Source organism: Balaenoptera musculus, chromosome 12 (assembly GCF_009873245.2).
Source record: "Balaenoptera musculus isolate JJ_BM4_2016_0621 chromosome 12, mBalMus1.pri.v3, whole genome shotgun sequence".
NCBI lineage: Eukaryota > Metazoa > Chordata > Mammalia > Artiodactyla > Balaenopteridae > Balaenoptera > Balaenoptera musculus.
Genome location: NC_045796.1, coordinates 46,442,220 through 46,462,671, shown reverse-complemented (window position 1 = coordinate 46,462,671; position 20,452 = coordinate 46,442,220).

Below are 20,452 nucleotides of genomic sequence, written 5' to 3'. Positions count from 1 at the left end.
CAACCACGTTGTGATTTAATTAACAAGTCACGGCAACAAACAAAATAGTAAATCTGTGATTTTTTTTTTTTTTTTTGGTGATGTATTTTAATATGATGAAAATGGCAGATTTCTTTTACATGAACATTTAAAGTGGAGCAAAATCAAATTTAGCTCAGCGTATCATCTCTAGATGTGCTGATGTGCTGTCACAAAACACACACTGACTGTCTCCATGAAATGTACACCTATTTTTAGGGATGACGATTTCCAGCATGCTAATATGTTTAGGTATCATCTCCAGACGCTCATCAGCTTCTTAGGAACTGGACCAACTATTGAAACTGCATGGCACTCATAATGATAACTATCTCTGAATTAACAACAACATGGAAAGTCCAAGTCAAACAGAGTTAGGCAAGCGTATTTTGTAGTTACATTTCACCATAGCCAGAGTTTGCCATTTCTATTATATATATATTATTTTTGTTTGTTTGTTTGTTTTGCTTATGGGTCAGAATGCCACAGAATGAAATGTCACAACTGAAGATTTCTAAGAAAGAAGGTACCACAGAACTTGGCTCCGTATGCACCATAGAGGTTAGAGAAGGCCACTTTGGGCACTGGCTTTGGTCCAGTTACAAGTTCGAATTCCAGAACTCTCCAAAGAGAATGAATTTAGAAAATGGAAACTCTGAAGAGTTCTGTACTTTGCCTAACCAAGACCCAAGGAACATTTCGACCCACCATTTTCTCTGTGTCTTGTTGCCTTATTATTTTTTCCTTGAGCTACAGAGTGATAAGTAGGATTGGAAGGTAGGGATGTACAGCAGGATAATGATACTTTGAAATATCACCTAAATATTCTTCTTTGTAGGTAATTCACTTTATTTTTCTCCCTTGCAACCTTTCAACACTCCCATTAGACTGTGAAGTTGAGACTTATTGCCATGGAAAATAAGGAGAATGGGAATATACCTGAAAATAAGCATTTTTGACTGAGTCAACAAAATAATTTTATTTAAATACAGAGTAGAGGGAGGGGACCTTCAAGATGGTAGAGGAGTAAGACATGGAGATCACCTTCCTCCTCACAAATACATCAAAAATACACCTACATGTGGAACAATTCCTATGGAACACCTACTGAACGCTGGCAGAAGACCTCAGACTTCCCAAAAGGCAAGAAACTACCCACGTACCTGGGTAGGCAGAAGAAAAAAGAAAAAACAGAGACAAAAGAATAGAGCACCGCCTAAACGAGCTCCAGAGACGGGCATGAGCCGAGGCTATCAGCTGGGACCCCAGAGATGGGCATGAAACACTGATGCTCCTGCTGCAGCCACAAAGAATCCTGTGTGCAAGCACAGGTCACTATCCACATTCCCCCCAGGAGCCTGTGCAACCTGCCATTGCCAGGGTCCTGTGATCCAGGGACAACTTTCCTGGGAGAACACATGGCACGCCTCAGGCTCTTGCAGTGTCACGCTGGCCTCTGCCACCGCAGGCTCGCCTCACATTCCAATTATAACTACTGTACCCCTCCCCCTGGCATTAGTGAGCCAGAGCCCCCTAATCAGCCGCTGCTTTAACCCTGTCCTGTCTGGGCGGGAACAGGTGCCCTCAGGCGACCTACACGCAGAGGTGGGGCCAAACCCAAAGCTGAACCCCAGGAGCTGTGCGAACAAAGAAGAGAAAGGGAAATCTCTCCTAGCAGCCTCAGGGCAGCGGATTAAATCCCCACAATCAACTTGATGTACCCTGCATCTGTGGAACACCTGAGTAAACACCAAATCAACTCAAAATTGAGGGAGTGGACTTAAGGGGCAACTGCAGACTTGGGGTTTGCAGTCTGTGACTGACTTGTTTCTGATTTTTATGTTTATCTTAGTATAGTTTTTAGCACTTATTATCATTGGTGGATTTTTTTATTGGTTTGGTTGCTCTCTTCTTTTTTTTTAATTGTTTAAAAATTTTTAATAATAATTTTTTATTTTAATAATTTATTTTTATATGCTTTTTTTTCTCCCTTTTCTTCTGAGCTGTGTGGCTGACAGGGTCTTGGTGTTCCAGCCTGGTGTCAGGCCTGAGCCTCTGAGGTGGGAGAGTCAAGTTCAGGATGTTGGTCCACCAGAGACCTCCCGGCCCCACATAATATCATTCGGCAAGAGTTCTCCCAGAGATCTCTGTCTCAGTGCTAAGACCCAGCTCCACCCAATGGCCAGCAAGCTCCAGTGCAGGAAGCCCCATGCCAAACAACTAGCAAGACAGGAACACAACGCCACCCATTAGCAGAGAGGGTGCCTAAAATCATACTAAGTTCACAGACACCCCAAAACACACCGGATGCAGCCCTGCCCATCAGAAAGACAAGATCCAGCCCCATCCATGAGAACACAGACACCAGTCCTCTCCACCAGGAAGCCTACACAACCCACTGAACTAACCTTACCCACTGGGGGCAGACACCAAAAAACAAAATGAACTACGAACATGCAGCCTGCGAAAAGGAGACCCCCAAATACAGTAAGTTAAGCAAAATGAGAAGAAAGAGAAATACGCAGCAGATGAAGGAGCAAGGCAAAATCCCACCAGACCAAATGAAGAGGAAATAGGCAGTCTACCTGAAACAGAATTCAGAGTAGTGATGGTAGAGATGACGCAAAATCTTGGAAATAGAATGGAGAAAATACAAGAAACGTTTAACAACGACCTAGAAAAACTAAAGAGTAAACAAACAATGATGAACAACACAATAAATGAAATTAAAAATTCTCTTGAAGGACTCAATAGCAGAATAACTGAGGCAGAAGAACGGATGACCTGGAAGATAAAATAGTGGATATAAGTACCGCAGAGGAGAATAAAGAAAAAAGAATGAAAAGAATTGAGGACAGTGTCAGAGACCTCTGGGATAACATTAAACACTCCAACATTTGAATTATAGGGGTCCCAGAAGAAGAAGAGAAAAAGAAAGGGTCTGAGAAAATATTGGAAGAGATTATAGTTGAAAACTTCCCTAACATGGGAAAGGAAATAGTCAATCAAGTTCAGAAGTGCAGAGTGTCCCATACAGGATAAATCCCAGGAGAGACACACCAAGACACATATTAATCAAAGTATCAAAAATTAAATACAAAGAAAAAATATTAAAAGCAGCAAGAGAAAAGCAACAAATAACATACAAGGGAATCCCCATAAAGTTAACAGCTGATCTTTCAGCAGAAACCCTGCAAGCCAGAAGGGAGTGGCAGCACATATTTAAAGTGATGAAAGGGAAAAAACCTACAACCAAGATTACCCTACCCAGCAAGGATCTCGTTCAGATTCGAAGGAGAAATTAAAACCTTTACAGACAAGCAAAAGTTAAGAGAATTCAGCACCACCAAACCAGCTTTACAACAAATGCTAAAGGAACTTCTCTAGGTAGGAAACACAAGAGAAGGAAAAGACCTACAAAAACAAACCCAAAGCAATTAAGAAAATGGTAATAGGAACATACATATTGATAACTACCTTAAATGTAAATGGATTAAATGTTCCAACAAGAAGACATAGACTGGCTGAATGGATACAAAAAGAAGTGCCATATATATGCTGTCTACAAGAGACCCACTTCAGACCTAAGGATAAATACAGACTGAAAGGGGATGGAAAAGATATTCCATGCAAATGGAAATCAAAATAAAGCTGGAGTAGCAATTCTTGTATCAGATAAAGTAGACTTTAAAATAAGGAATGTTATAAGAGACAAGGAAGGACACTACCTAATGATCAAGGGATCAATCCAAGAAGAAGATACAACAATTTTAAATACTTATGCACCCAACATAGGAGCACCTCAATACATAAGGCAAATGCTAACAACCATAGAAGGGGAAATTGACAGTAACATAATCATAGTAGGAGACTTTAACATCCCACTTTCACCAATGGACAGGTCAACTGAAATGAAAATAAATAAGGAAACACAAGCTTTAAATGACTCATTAAATAAGATGGAGTTAATTGATATTTATAGGACATTCTATCCAAAAGCAACAGAATATACTTTCTTCTGAAGTGCTCAGGGAACATTCTCCAGGATAGATCATATCTTGGGTCACAAATCAAGCCTTGGTAAATTTAAGAAAATTGAAATCAAGTATCTTTTCTGACCACAATTCTATGACTAGATATCAATTACAGGGAAAAAAACTGTAAAAAATACATGGAGGCTAAACAATATACTACTTAATAACCAAGAAATCACTGAAGAAAACAAAGAGGAAATCAAAAAATACCTAGAAACAAATGACAGTGAAAACATGATGACCCAAAACCTATGGGATGCAGCAAAAGCAGTTCCAAGAGGGAAGTTTATAGCAATACAATCCTGTCTCCAGAAACAAGAAAAATCTCAAATAAAGTAAACTTACACCTAAAGCAATTAGAGAAAGAAGAACAAAAAAACCCCAAAGTTCGCAGAAGGAAAGAAATCATAAAGATTAGATCAGAAATAAATGAAAAAGAAATGAAGGAAACAATAGCAAAGACCAATAAAACTAAAAACTGGTCTTTGAGAAGGTAAACAAAATTGATAAACCGCTAGCCAGACTCATCAAGAAAAAAAGGGAGAAGACTCAAATCAATAGAATTAGAAATGAAAAAGGAGAAGTAGCAACTGACACTGTAGTAATATGAAGGATCATGAGAGATTACTACAAGCAACTATATGCTAGTAAAATGGACAACCTGGAAGGAATGGACAAATTCTTAGAAGAGCACAACCTTCTAAGGCTGAACCAGGAAGAAATAGAAAATATAAACAGACCAATCACAAGCACTGAAATTGAAACTGTGATAAAAACTCTTACAACAAATAAAAGCCCAGGACCAGCTGGCTTCACAGGCGAATTCTGTCAAACGCTTAGAGAAGAGCTAACACCTATCCTTCTCAAACTCTTCCAAAATACAGCAGAGGGAGGAGCACTCCCAAATTCATACTACAAGGCCACCATCACCATGATACCAAAACCAGACAATGATGTCACAGAAAAAGAAAACTACAGGCCAATATCACTGATGAACATAGATGCAAATATCCTCAAAAAAATACTAGCAAACAGATCCAAAAGCACATTAAAAGGATCATACACCATGATCAAATGGGGTTTATCCCAGGAATTCAAGGCTTCTTCAATATATGCAAATCAATCAATGTGATACACCATATTAACAAATGGAAGGATAAAAACCATATGATCATCTCAATAGATGCAGGAAAAGCTTTTGACAAAATTCAACACTGTTTATGATAAAAACCCTCCAGAAAGTAGGCATAGAGTGAACTTAACATGATAAAGGCCATATATGACAAACCCACAGCCAGTATCATTGTCAATGGTGAAAAACTGAAACCATTTCCTCTAAAATCGGGAACAAGACAAAGTTGTCCACTCTCACCACTGTGATTCAACGTAGTTTTGGAAGGATTAGCCACAGCACTCAGAGAAGAAAAAGAAATAAAGGGAATCCAAATTGGAAAAGAAGTAAAACTGTCACTGTTTGCAGATGAAATGATATTATACATAGATAATCCTAAAGATCCTATCAGAAAACTACTAGAGCTAATCAATGAATTTGGTAAAGTAGCAGGATACAGAATTAATGCACAGAAATCTCTTGCATTCCTATACACTAATGATGAAAAATCTGAAAGAGAAATTAAGGAAACACTCCCATTTACCCCTGCAACAAAAAGAATAAAATACCTTGGAATAAACCTACCTAAGGAGACAAAAGACCTGTATGCAGAAAACTATAAGACACTGATGAAAGAAATTAAAGATGAAACAAGCAGGTTGAGAGATATACTGTGTTCTTGGATTGGAAGAATCAACATTGTGAAAATGACTCTACTACCCAAAGCAATCTACAGATGCAATGCAATCCCTATCAAACTACCAATGGCATTTTTCACAGAACTAGAACAAAAAATTTCACAATCTGTATGGAAACACAAAACACCCCGAATAGCCAAAGCAATCTTGAGAAAGAAAAACAGAGCTGGGGGAATCAGGCTCCCTGCCTTCAGACTATACTACAAAGCTACAGTAATCAAAACAGTATGGTACTGGCACATAAACAGAAATATAAATCAATGGAACAGAATAGAAAGCCCAGAGGTAAACCCATGCACATATGGTCACCTTATCTTTGGTAAAGGAGGCAAGAATATACAGTGGAGAAATGACAGCCTCTTCAAAAAGTGGTGCTGGGAAAACTGGACAGCTACATGTAAAAGAATTAAATTAAAGCACTCCCTAACACCATACACTACAATAAACTCAAGATGGATTAAAGACCTAAATGTAAGGCCAGACACTATAAAACTTTTAGAGGAAAACGTAGGGAGAACACTCTATGACACAAATCACAGCAAGATCCTTTTGGACCCACCTCTTAGAGAAGTGGAAATAAAAACAAAAATAAGCAAATGGGACCAAATGAAACTTAAAAGCTTTTGCACAGCAGAGGAAACCATAAACAAGACCAAAAGACAACCCTCAGAATGGGAGAAAATTTTTGCAAACGGAGCAACAGACAAAGGGTTAATCTCCAAAATATACAAGCAGCTCATGCAGCTCAATATCAAAAAAACAAATAGCCCAATCCAAAAATGGGCAGAAGACCTAAAGTGACATTTCTCCAAAGAAGATATACAGATTGCCAACAAACACACGAATGGATGCTCAACATCACTAATTATTAGAGAAATGCAAATCAAAACTACAGTGAGGTATCACCTCACACTGGTCAGAATGGCCATCATCAAAAATCTACAAACAATAAATATTGGAGAGGGTGTGGATAAAAGGGAACCTTCCTACACTGTTGATGGGGTTGTAAATTGATACAGCCATTATGGAGAACAGTATGGAGTTCCTTAAAAAACTAAAAGTAGAACTACCATATGACCCAATAATCCCATACTGGGCATATACCCTGAGAAAACCATAATTCAAAAAGAGGCATGTACCACAATGTTCATTGCAGCTCTTTTTACAATAGCCAGGACATAGAAGCAACATACGTGTCCATCGACAGATGAATGGATAAAGAAAATGTGGCACATATATACAATGGAATATTACTCTGCCATAAAAGGAAACGAAATTGAGTTATCTGTAGTGATGTGGATGGACCTAGAGTCTGTCATACAAAGTGAAGTATGTCAGAAAAAATCAAATACCGTATGCTAACACATATATATGGAATCTAAAAAAAATAAATCCTTCTGATTAACCAGGGGGAAGACAGGAATAAAGATGCAGGTGTAGAGAATGTGCTTGAGGACACAGGGAAGGGGAAGGGTAAGCTGGGACAAAGTGAGAGAGTAGCATTGACATATATACACTACCAAATGTAAAATATATAGCTAGTGGGAAGCAGCTGCAAAGCACAGGGAGATCAGCTTGGTGCTTTGTGACCACCTAGAGGGGTGGGATAGGGAGGGTGGGAGGGAGACGCAAGAGGGAGGGGATATGGGGATATATGTATACATATAACTGATTCACTTTGTTACATAGCAGAAACTAACACAACATTGTAAAGCAATTATACTCCAATAAAGATGTTAAAAAGAAAAGAATATGAAATAATTTATATATAAAATGTATAACTATCACTTTGCTGTACAGCAGAAATTAACAGAACTTTTAAAATCAATTAGACTTCAATAAAATAAAATTTTTTAAATAAAAAAGATTAAAAATAAAAAAAAATATAGAACAGACACAATAGTATAAAAGCAAGATGCACTTGACTTGCAAGAAGCAGGCACTTGAAAGAAAAATGATTTATGGATTTATCTTGGTAGACCCAGAGCTTTCTGGAATCACACAGTGGAAGGGTGCAGGGTGCGACAAAAAGTGGGTTTTTGTTTGTTTGTTTTAATTAGAAAGAAAGTAGATAAAGAAAATGAGAGGCTTTGACAGTTTGAAAATGTGCAAGAAGGTCTGGCACAAACATGGGGCTTTATATGTTCATTCAACTGTGCTTTGCATTGTTTTAGGCACTATATACTCATAATTGGAGTAGGCTTGAGTCAATATGAGAGGAAAGAATTGGAAAGAATGAGTCTAATGAAGTTTTGAGAGATGTTCTTTAAGAAGCTGGAAGGTATGGGGGAAATAGAATCAAGAGGCAGAGTTTTGTTTTGTTTTAGTTAAAAATTTTTAAGATGAAATGAATAATAGCATGTTATATTCTGATAGGAATGACCCAGTAGAAAGGGGGAACTTGTCAGTGCAGGAGAGAGGAAAAGCTCATTGTGACAATGTTCTTGAATAAGTGAAAGGGGATGGGAATGAGAGGTTGGGTTTAGTTGGAAGTAACAGGAACACTAGAATTGAAGGTGGATGTGATAGTAGAATCGGAAATGCAAGCAAACAGAATATAGCATTATTTGAAGATTATACTTACATAGAAATAATGCATTGAATATTTAGGAAAATAAATTCAGATTGGAAGGGATTCCAGTTGTGAAAGATGATGTTGGCTGGGAATCCTGACTTTAAAGACATTAGAGAAGCCTAGTCGTTTTCAGGTGGAGGTGATTTTGCCTCTGCCAGTGCCCAAGGAGATTCGGTTCTATATGGAGATGTGTTTTATTGTCCCACCTAATGGAGGGGATGCCACTGACATCTAGCACGTAGAGGTGAAGGGCGTTGTCTAAAAGACAGCCCCCGCCACAAAGAATTATTTCGCCCAAAGTGTGATTAGTGCCAAGGTTGAGAAACTCTGGCAGGAGCCAGTCTACCTGATCTCTACCAAAATGTGCTGGAGTTTTCAAGGGTGCAGTTGATTTTGTTTGGTCTTTAGAGCCAAACAGAGGAGGAAGAAGAAAAAAACCAGGCCCCAATCCAGAGCATTGAATATTGACTTTTAGAAGGTATCTGGCCAGGTAACATGCTGTGGGGAATTCTGCTATCTAAAAGCATGTAACCTTTGGCTTAACTATGTGGCTCAGTCACCACCCTAAATGCATTCATGTTGAATAGCCTCACTCAGATTCTAGGCAGTCACCACACTAAGCTAATTCAGCAAGTCCTATGAGAAACAAATGTATACAGGTATTCTAGGTCAGCCTAAACACCAAAATAAGGTTTACTGATGAATTAGTTACTGAGGAAAACAAACTTATTTTAACACCATCTTTTGAAGTCATACATTTTGTTGCTTAATATGCATCTTCTTAGTTCAAATGAGAGTAATGAAGATGCATTTTCATAAACTTTATATGATCACATCCAAAAATTATTTAATAGTTAATAAAATAAGCCTCAGACAAAATAAGGATTTGAAAATTTGCCTATTTCAGATGCAAATGTCACGTTATCTAGCACATGTTTTGGTAAGTATTGAAGTGGATTCTTTATTACATTATAGGCAGAGTGAAGGGAATGGGGATAAGAGAAAGGTTTGAAAGACCAGAAAATTTTAATATTTACAAACTTGAAGACTGTTGTGAAATGTCATCTTGCAACTAACTAAGGTTTGCTTGAATACTTCCTAAAAGTCATCTAAGTACTAGGACCAATGTAAATGCTCCTATCTTCTTTGGCAACCTTTCTCGTTTTTCAGATGCACTGGATTATATTAACTGCAAGAAGGGATAGTCAAAACCAATTAACACTTGCATCCTAATATTAGCTTTACGTAGTTACACATAATAACACAGGTAAACTATATAAAAAAATCAGCTGTCTCTAAACAATATCAGACTGAAATACAGCATATGAATATGTTTATCGTAAAATGCCTCAAAATCTTTTTGAAAGAAGGCAAAGCATAAATTATACAGAAACATCAAAATATTTAGTGGCATATGCCTTAAAAATGACGAATGACTTCAATTTCTCTTACATACGTTCTTTTATTTTCAAACTCCTTTTAAAGAGCCTTCTTTATTATGTCAACTTCAGCTATAAATTGATCTTTAATCCATTTGTCTATATTTGTTCTCTGCCCACTATATGCAAAACATTGACTTGGGCCTGGAGAGTCAGTGATAAGTAATATGCTGTACTTGTTCTAAGGGCTTTATAGACTAGCAGGATAGAGAGAGAAGTAACAACAATGTAATGTAAGTTCCATGTCAAGGGTAACCATGAAGATGCAATGAAAGGTCAAAGAAAGGAGTACTTAACCCAGACCTGGAAGGTTTGTGAGGAGGGTGAGTTCGTGGAATTCTAAGCTGCACTCTGAAGGAAGGATAAACAGTAGCTGCCTAGGGAAGTGGGGTGAGAGAGGAGGAGGTCATTTCAGTGAAAGGGAACAGCCGTTCAGATCAAATGTTCAGATATGGGAGAGAGGATGGTGTATTGGAAGAAACATAAATGGTTCAGTATGGCATTAATCTAGAAAATGGAAGAGACCAATGGGATTGTGCTATGGTCTGAATGCTTGTATCCCCCCAAATTCATATGTTGAAATCCTAACCCCCACAGGTATTAGGAGGTAGTACCTTTTGGAGGTGATTAGGTCATGAGGGTGGAGCCCTCATGAATGGGATTAGTGATTTTGTAAAAGAGATCACACAGAGCTTCCTAGAGTCTACTATGTAAAGATACAAGGAGAAGGTGCTGGATATGAACCAGGAAGAGGGTCCTTACTCAACCATGCTGACATCCTGATCTTGGACTTCCAGCTTCCAGACTGTGAGAAATACATTTCTGTTATTTATATGCTACCCAGTCTGTGGTATTTTGTTATAGCAGCCCAAAGGGACTAACAGATTGCTGAAGATAGAGAGGTAATCAGGCCAGAGCATCAAAGGCACTTTATCCTGAGAGCATTGGGGAGTCACTAGGATGCATTACTCTGTGAAACAACTTGATCAGGTTCTAAAATGAAGGATCTATTTATTTTTGCTTTTGTTTTCTTTGCCTGAGGAAACAGATCCAAGAAAATTTTGCTATGACTTATGTCAGAGCGTTCTGCCTGTTTTCTTCTAGAAGTTTTATGGTTTCTGGTCCTACATTTAGGTCTTTAATCCATTTTGAGGTTATTTCTAAATGTTCTAATTTCATCCATTTTGTGAGGAAATGTTCTAATTTCGTTCTTTTACATGTAGTTGTCCAGTTTTCTCTGCACCACTTATTGTAGCTGTCCAGTTTTTCTAGCACCATTATTGTATATTTTTCCTCATTGTATATTTTTGCCTACTTTGTTATAGATCAATTGACCATATGTACATGGGTTTATTTCTGGACTCTCTATTCTGGTCCATTGATCTATGTGTCTGTTTTTGTGCCAGTATCATACTGTTTTGATTACTGTAGGCTTGTAGTATAGAGTGAAGTCAGGGAGTGTGATACCTCTAGCTTTGTTCTTTCTTTCTCAAGATTGCTTTGGCTATTCGAGGCTTTTGTGGTTCCATATAAACTTTAGGATTATTTATTCTAGTTCTGTGAAAAATGTCATGGGTATTTTGATAGGGATTGCATAAAATCTATAGATGCTTTGCGTAGTATGAACACTTTAACAATATTAATTCTTCCAATTCATTAACATGGGATATCTTTCTATTTCTTTGTATCATATTCAATTTCCTTCATCAACATTTTATAGTGTTCAGACTATAGGTCTTTTGCCTTCTTGGTTACATTTATTCCTAAGTATTTAGTACTTTTGATACAGTTTTTTTTTTTTTTGAGTAGATTTATTTATTTATTTATTTATTTATTTATTTAACATCTTTATTGGAGTATAATTGCTTTACAATGGTGTGTTAGTTTCTGCTTTATAACAAAGTGAATCAGTTATACATATACATATGTTCCCATATCTCTTCCCTCTTGCATCTCCCTCCCTCCCACCCTCCCTATCCCACCCCTCTAGGTGGTCACAAACCACTGAGCTGATCTCCCTGTGCTATGCGGCTGCTTCCCACTAGCTATCTATTTTATGTTTGGTAGTATATATATGTCCATGCCACTATCTCACTTTGTCACAGCTTACCTTTCCCCCTCCCCATATCCTCAAGTCTATTCTCTAGTAGGTCTGTGTCTTTATTCCCATCTTACCCCTAGGTTCTTCATGACCTTTTTTTTTTTTTTTTTTTAGATTCCATATATATGTGTTAGCATACGGTATTTGTTTTTTCTCTTTCTGACTTACTTCACTCTGTATGACAGACTCTAGGTCCATCCACCTCACTACAAATAACTCAATTTTGTTTCTTTTTATGGCTGAGTAATATTCTGTTGTATATATGTGCCACATCTTCTTTATCCATTCATCTGTTGATGGACACTTAGGTTGCTTCCATTTCCTGGCTATTGTAAATAGAACTGCAATGAACATTGTGGTACATGACTCTTTTTGAATTATGGTTTTCTCAGGGTATATGCCCAGTAGTGGGATTGCTGGGTCGTATGTTAATTCTATTTTTAGTTTTTTAAGGAACCTCCATACTGTTCTCCACAGTGGCTGTATCAGTTTACATTCCCACCTTGATACAGTTTTAAATGGCATTGTTTCCTTGCTTTTCTTTTGATAGTTTATTATTAGCATAAAAGCCTCAAAAAACTAAAAATAGAACTAGTATATGTTCCAGCAATTCCACTTCTGGGTATATATCCAAAGAAAATGAAAACACTAATTCTCAGAGATATATTCACCCCAATGTTCATAGCAGCATTATTTATAAAAGCCAAGATATGAAAGCAACCTAAGTGTCCATCAACAGATGAATGGATAAAGAAGACGTGGTGTATATATACAATGGAATATTATTCAGTCATAAGAAAGAACAAAATTTTACCATTTGCAACAACATGGATACACCTGGATGGTATTCTGCTGGGTGAAATAAATCAGAGAAAGATAAATACTGTATGTTATCACTTACATGGGGAATTTAAAAAGTAAAACAAACAGATGAATGTAACAAAACAGAAACAGACTCACAGATATAGCGAACAAACTAGTGGTTAGCAGTGGGGAGAGGGAAAGTGAGAGGGGCAAGATGGGGTAGGGGATTAAGAGGTACAAACTACTATGTATAAAATAAATAAACTACAAGGATATATTGTACAGCACAAGGAATATAGCCAATATTTTATAACTTTAAGTGGAGTATAATCTATAAAATATTGAACCACTATGTTGTACACCTGAAACTAATATAATACTGTAAATCAACTATATACTTCAATAAAAAAAATAAAATTAAGGATCTATAGCTGCAATGTGAAGAACATATTAGAGAAGGATAAAGTTGGAGTCAGTGTACCCAGTTAAGGTGCTCTGCCTTACACTGTGTGGCCTGGACAAAGGTAAGGGAATCTTGATGAGAAGAGTGGGAAAATTTGGCAAATAATTTGGTGGTAAAATGAACACGACTTTGTGATGAGAGGTAAGGAAATAGAGGGTTTGACAGTGATCTCCACCTCTTTGGTTTAGGAAGTTGGGTTAATGATGATGCCACTGACTGAGGAAGGCCATCCAGAGGTTTGTAGGGAAGATGAGGTCTATGAGCTATTGCACTTAAAGGTATATAGTGATTACAGTGGGAATTTAGTTGCATGGTGATGGTTTCTCCTCTGGAATTTCCACGTGTCCCATTTTTAGGTATCTAAATGCTACATTTAATAAGATATATTTCTGAAGACAACCAGTAGAATTTGTAAACAAATCCCTCTGATAGCTTATCAGAGGTGTCAACTCAACAATTCTATTATTGTTTTCTCAAGCCAACTGGCTCACTAATAAATACATCCTAAATAATGATACATACATTTGCAGAAATGGCCACTAAATGTAGGATGGGGGTGTTAAATTTCTAGCACTCAAGTTGGGGAAAAATATATTTTAAAACTAGATTAAGGTGCTATCAAGTGATATAAGAAGAAGAAGAAACGATATGCATTTAAATTGTCTTACACAATTCAATAATGATACTAGTAAATATACTCATTGGTAAGTGTACTCACTGGTAAATAATACACTAAACTCATAACATTTTATTTCATTGCTGAGAATAAAGAATAAGTGGTAAGAATTAGGTGAATTCTATTTACAGAAGATTTTTGAAATTTGATGTGGTTAACACAAAGTATTAATAAGTTGCTTCTTATAATCTAAATTAATAGCTGATAATAAAATGTTATCTTCAAAATAAATTGTTGTTATTTGTTGCTAGTTTAGATTATTAGGTATTAATGAGTTGCTTGTGCCTTATCCAACACATGCCTTACCCAACAACATTTATTGTCTTTTTTAATGGTGACAGGAATTATATTTTTTTCTCCATGGAATTCAAGATCCTAACAGAACTTGTGACAAGGTACGTCTTATGCTAAAATATTGCTAATACAGCTCATTTCTTTCTAAAGAAAAATAAAGAATGCACAGGAGCTGTTTTCCAGTTCTAGGTATAAATCTTGATTTTTCTCAGGTTTTACCTTTTTGTTCTGGTAAACCAAACTACAGTTGTCTTCTATAATTAATACACTGTGATTTTATGATTCACTTCTATAATAGTGAATCATAAAATCACATTGAAGGTGATTTTAATGTTCGAACATGACCTTGTATAATGAAAATTTCAGAAATATTATTCTTTAAGTACTCTGACATTTTTTAAACACTCTTCTTTAAATGCTATAGCTCAGAGAAGGGAATGGGCCACTTTTACAATAACATGCTGTGTGCATACGTCTCTCTTTTTAATTTCAATTCAAAGAAAGTGCAAAAATCTTCAAACACAGCAGAAATTGTGAATTAATAGGATCTGCAATTAGATCTTTTTTGTGTGGTATAAACTGTGCCTGTGCCTTAGCAAAACAAGTTGTCAGCATTGTGAAGGTCAAAGTTGCTTGGTATCAAATAGATCAAATGCTGAATTGTTTATATACATGTTAGAAAAGTGCACTACTGTAAAAATATTCTTATAATCTGCAGAACGTGACACTGAAAATAACATTTACTATTTAATTAAATGTTGAGAAGGCATTTATAGATAGACACCAATAGACAGCAGTTTTCTTGGATTGTGTCTAGAACGACCTTTATTCTCCTTTGCAATAATTCCCTTCCACCAGAAATACTTGACAAAGAAGGGTGTTTGTCTACGGATACATCCCTTGCAATTTCAGCTGGGCTTTGAACTTTGAGGTCCAAGTGAGACAATTTTCAAGACTTATTTTTCACAAGATTTCCTGATTATTTTTTCTACACTGGATGTTTTCTACCTTTTACTCACCCTAAGTATGGTGCAGATTATAGGTAAAAGTTTTCACTGTTAGAAAGAATGGAAAATCAGACATGGAGATGAAACTAAGATACTTTACTGTGACCACATGAGGCTCCCCAAAATATCTCAGTATGTTCCTATTGCTTTGTGGATAAAAATTTAAATTCATTAACTTTCCTTTCCATCATCCAGCCTTTCCAGCTTTGCTGACTGTTCACACTAGCTGAAATGGCCTACTGTGTGTATCTTAGGTCCTATACGACCTCTGTTTTATGTTTATTTTGTGTATTTATGTTGTTTCATGCAAAAGAAACAATTTCCCTCTTTTTTTTTAATTAATTAATTTATTTATTTTTGGCTGTGTTGGGTCTTCGTTTCTGTGCGAGGGCTTTCTCTAGTTGCGGCAAGCGGGGGCCACTCTTCATCGCGGTGCGCGGGCCTCTCACTATCGCGGCCTCTCTTGTTGCGGAGCATAGGCTCCAGACACTCAGGCTCAGTAGTTGTGGCTCACGGGCCCAGTTGCTCCTCGGCATGTGGGATCTTCCTAGACCAGGGCTCGAACCCGTGTCCCCTGCATTGGCAGGCGGATTTTCAACCACTGCACCACCAGGGAAGCCCTCCCTCTTCTTTTTATTTGTGGATCTCAGTGAAAAAATATTTACATAAAGATATCTCCCTATACTGCCCCCCGCCCACCCAGAATTTGTTGCTTATTTCTGCCTCAGAATCAAGAGAAATATGCAGAGTGGATAGCTGGGGGGAAACCACAGCTTGTTTTTATGAGGCTGTCTCCCCAAGCTCCTGTGAAGAAGCTATTCTCCTGTGAACCACATCAGACCACAAAGGACCTACTGAGATGCTTCTTGCTTTTCTGGTCTTGATTCACTTTTCCCATGGTTCACTACTATAACTTGGTGCTCTAGATCTATGGTCCTTAGGAAAATCACACATTCATTTACCCCCTATCAAAAATGTCACCCCATGCATCAATAATACCTAATAATATTACATTAATGATATTAATATTACAATATTACATTAATATCCCTTTATATTCCTCAAGGCAGATATGAAGCAAAAAAGGAGATTAAACTTACCTTTGAGCAGTTATTTTCAAATTCTGAAGAACATTTGGAGTATGGGAGTGCTGATGGTGAGGATTAAGGGGGGATAAGGAGGGGAAGAGAGGTTCCCACCCTGTCATCAGAATTGCTCTTCTTTCATGGTTTTGTAATTTTTTTTCCATACAGTATTTCATTTAAACTAAGGTTGCCATGGATTAAAAAAAGATTCTAAAGGTGAAGTGAATCACTAACATCACTCTGTTCATCCAAACTCAACTTTCTCTCCAAAAGCAAACCTGACCTTAAAGTTTGTCCTGACCTCCCCACCAAGGTATGACTTCCTTTGAACGCTGTAGCCATTACTGACTGGGCTCTGGGAGTCAGACATTCTAAAGTCCTCTGTGCTTTGTTTCTCCTATTATTATCCTATAGTAAGAGGATAATAATAGCATCTGTCTCAAGGATCTGTGCTGCAGATTGAATGAATGAGTTACTAACACCTAACATGCAAATCGCACTAGCTATTATTATTAAGCTACTTAATTCTATTCTGCCTGATGATAACTCGTGTGTTACTATTTGAATTGATTTTTCATTTTATTATGAAATATATGCATTCAAATAATGATATATATGCATATATATGTCAAATGTATGTATTATATAATCATATAAGTAAATATTCACTTAAGAAATAGAGCTTCCCCAATATCATTGAAACCAGTATGCACCTTTTTCCAGTGCATACTTCTTAGTTTCTGCCAGAAATTTTATCACACTTGTATCTCTAAAAATTCTATTTTTTTTTAGTCTAGCACTTTAAAAAATTTATATCAGTGGTACCACACTGTATATATTCTTTATTTTTCAAAATCAGATGGCTTTTGCTCATCAACAGTTTTTTTGTGAAGTTCATATGTATTATTTCATATTGCAGTAGTTAATCATTTCTGCTGTCGTAGAATGTTTCTTTTAATATTCTATAGTTTGATTTCCCAATGAGAGGCATTTTGATAGTCTCAAGTTCTTTGCTATATTAAAACTGCTATAAACATTCTTGAACATGTTTTCTAGTGTTAAATGGTACCTTATTTTACTATTTAATTTTTCTCTGCCCTCCTTCCCATCCCACCTAAGTTGAAAATGTCTCTTAAAGCCTTTATAGCATTGAACAGTTTCTTGAACACAATAGGTACTGCACATGTGATGGTTAATTTTATGTGTCGACTTGACTGGGCTACGGGATGCCCAGATAGCTGGTAAAACATTATTTCTAGGTGTGTCTGTGAGGGTATCTCTGGAAGAGATTAGCACTTAAATCATTAGACTGAATAAAGAAGATCCACCCTCATCTATGTGCACGGGCATCATATTGTCCTTTGAAGGCCTGAAAAGAGCAAAACGGCAGAGGAAGGGTGAATTCTCTCTCTTTTTGACCTGAGTTATATATTTTCTCCTTCCCTTGGATAATGAAGCTGCTGGTTCTCAGGACATTGGATTCCAGGCTATGTATCAGCAGCCCCTTGGGTTCTCAGCCCTTTGGACTCAGACTGAGTTATAACTGGCTTTACTGGTTCTCCAACTTGCAGATGGCAGATCATGGGTTTTCTTGGCCTTCTTAACCATGTGAGCCTGTTCCCATAATAAATCTAACTATCTATCTATCTATCCATTTGCTATAATCAAAATAGATTTATCCCTTGACTAATATATCACTTAATTTAATTGGTCTTTTTCCTTTTTCTGTCCTTTAGCATTCATCTCTTCATTTGTTGCCTCCTTGTTTGGCCATTTATTCTGTTCTTGGTAGCCCTTTAGAATATCAGTGGTACATGCGCTTGTTTTTAAAGTCATGTTCACAATTAACATACGCTTTTTCAATATTACACACTATCATATGTTGGATAAGCTACTTAACCTGTCTAAATTTATTTCTTCCTCGATAAAATTAGTATAAAAATATCTACTTAATAACTTTGTTGTAGAGATTGGACATAGCACATTTAAAATATCTAGCATAAGGAGGGCTCCAAAATATGTATTATTATTGTTATTATTATTCCCTAACTGACTTCTGTAGTTAACTCCGATCTCTGAAGCCGGACGTTATGTCCCTAGAGCACAAAGAACATTTTCATAATTACAAACACAAATTACAACACCCACCCACGGTGCCTGACACAACTCATGTTTGTAGAATTGAACAGAATAGGCAGTGGCTATTAAGCAAGGACTGGTTTACTGACTCCCTGTTGAGTAACTCTTCTTCCTCCTTTCTCTCACTTAACTCTTGAAGGTGATTTCCCCTCGCATAACATTACTGGTTAGGACAGGAGCAGAGAGGGAAGCCATCAGCTGCAGCAAAATGAAGGAGAAATAATAAGAAATTGTTCCTGAGGCTGAGGACTATGGGCAGACAAGTTAGGTGGTCACCTCTGTGGTATGGCTTGACATATATTATCAAAAATGTCCCCTCCCACCTCCTGTCACGTTGTCAAGAATCGCTTCTTTTAGTCATTTCTTTTGAATTAAGACAATAGGGCTTCCCTGGTGGCGTAGTGGTTAAGAATCTGCCTGCCAGTGCAGGGGACATGGGTTCGAGCCCTGGTCCAGATCCCAAATGCTGTGGAGCAACTAAGCCCATGCGCCACAGCTACTGAGCCTGCGCTCTAGAGCCCACAAGCCACAACTACTGAGCTCGCATGCCACAACTACTGAAGCCCATACACCTAGAGCCCATGCTCTGCAACAAGAGAAGCCACCGCAATGAGAAGCCCACGCACCGCAGCGAAGAGTAGCCCCCGCTCACTGCAACTAGAGAAAGCCCGCGCAGCAACAAAGACCCAACGCAGCCAAAAATAAATAAATCAATAAATTAAAAAAAAAAACTTTGAAAAGACTTAATAAAAGTCTTGTTAAAAGTATATGAATAAATAATAATAGATAATATTTATTTTAAATAATATTAAATATTTACTATTAAATAATAAATAATACTATATTAAATAATAATATTTCAGAAGGGAGGATGCAGAATGATCAGTTGAACTAGTTAAGGTGTCAAACTTTGCTAATTTCAAAGTTTTTCTTGGAGTCACTTTATTATAATATGTGTTTTCCACATGCCAGACAGCTTACTTAAGTCATTTATAATGTTTACAAACATCTACAGTTTTGATATTATGTCCATATTACAGGTAAGCAAATTGAAGCCTAGAAGAGTTTTTTACCCAATTTATCAGATCTTAGCTATCCATGCCTTAGAGTTTTGTGATCCTAAACTCTACTACATAGTGAGGTCTTTAATCTCTTGCCGTGGCCTGTGCTTGCACCACAGTAACTGACAGCATGGTGGGATAATTAGAGAGGACGTTCTTGACTTGTGTCAACAACCCTGTAACCCCATTGCCTGCACTTAGCTGTCTTCTATTCACATCATAAAAAAGCCTAGTGTTAGACCTCATTTCAGTAATGCATGGGCTTTCTCGAGTCTTTTTGGGGATGTGTTCTTCTGCTTCTGGGTGAATCCACACTGCAGCTTGCTTCTCCCCAGTAACGTGGCTCCTGACCATCCTCTGAGCAGCTCCATCCCCAGTCTTCACTCCCACTCCTGTGGCCACTGGCTTTTTGTGCACAGTTGTGTCCCCCATGTGATCACTTTCCTTACTCCTTCATTCCTCTGCAGCACCACTTTTACAAGATAATTACCAAAATGTGCAGATAACAGTTTTACCCTCATGTTGGCCTAGGCTTGAGTTGTCCACCCTAAAGCCTTGGCCAAGGGTTTCTTCACCTGAGGTGCAAGAACTCCCTGCATGTTCACATGCCTTGTTCTCTCATCTCATCTCAGGTCTTTTGTTACCTATTTGGTGAGTTTTTTGCCAACCATCCTATTTAAAATTGCAAGCTTGCATCCTCTCTTCTCTAGTTTCTAAACTCTCTATCCCCCATTGTTGCTCTGTTTTTATTCCTAGCACCTATCATCACTCTACTTATACAAATTTTACTATTTTTGTCTTTCTTCCCTCAATATAATCTAAGCTTCAAGAATGAGAGATTTTTGTAAGCTTTGTTCACTACTGTATCTTCAGAGTCTTAAGCAATGTAGAGCATCTAGTGGATACTCAACAAATGATTGCTTAAATAATTAATAATTATGTTGGAT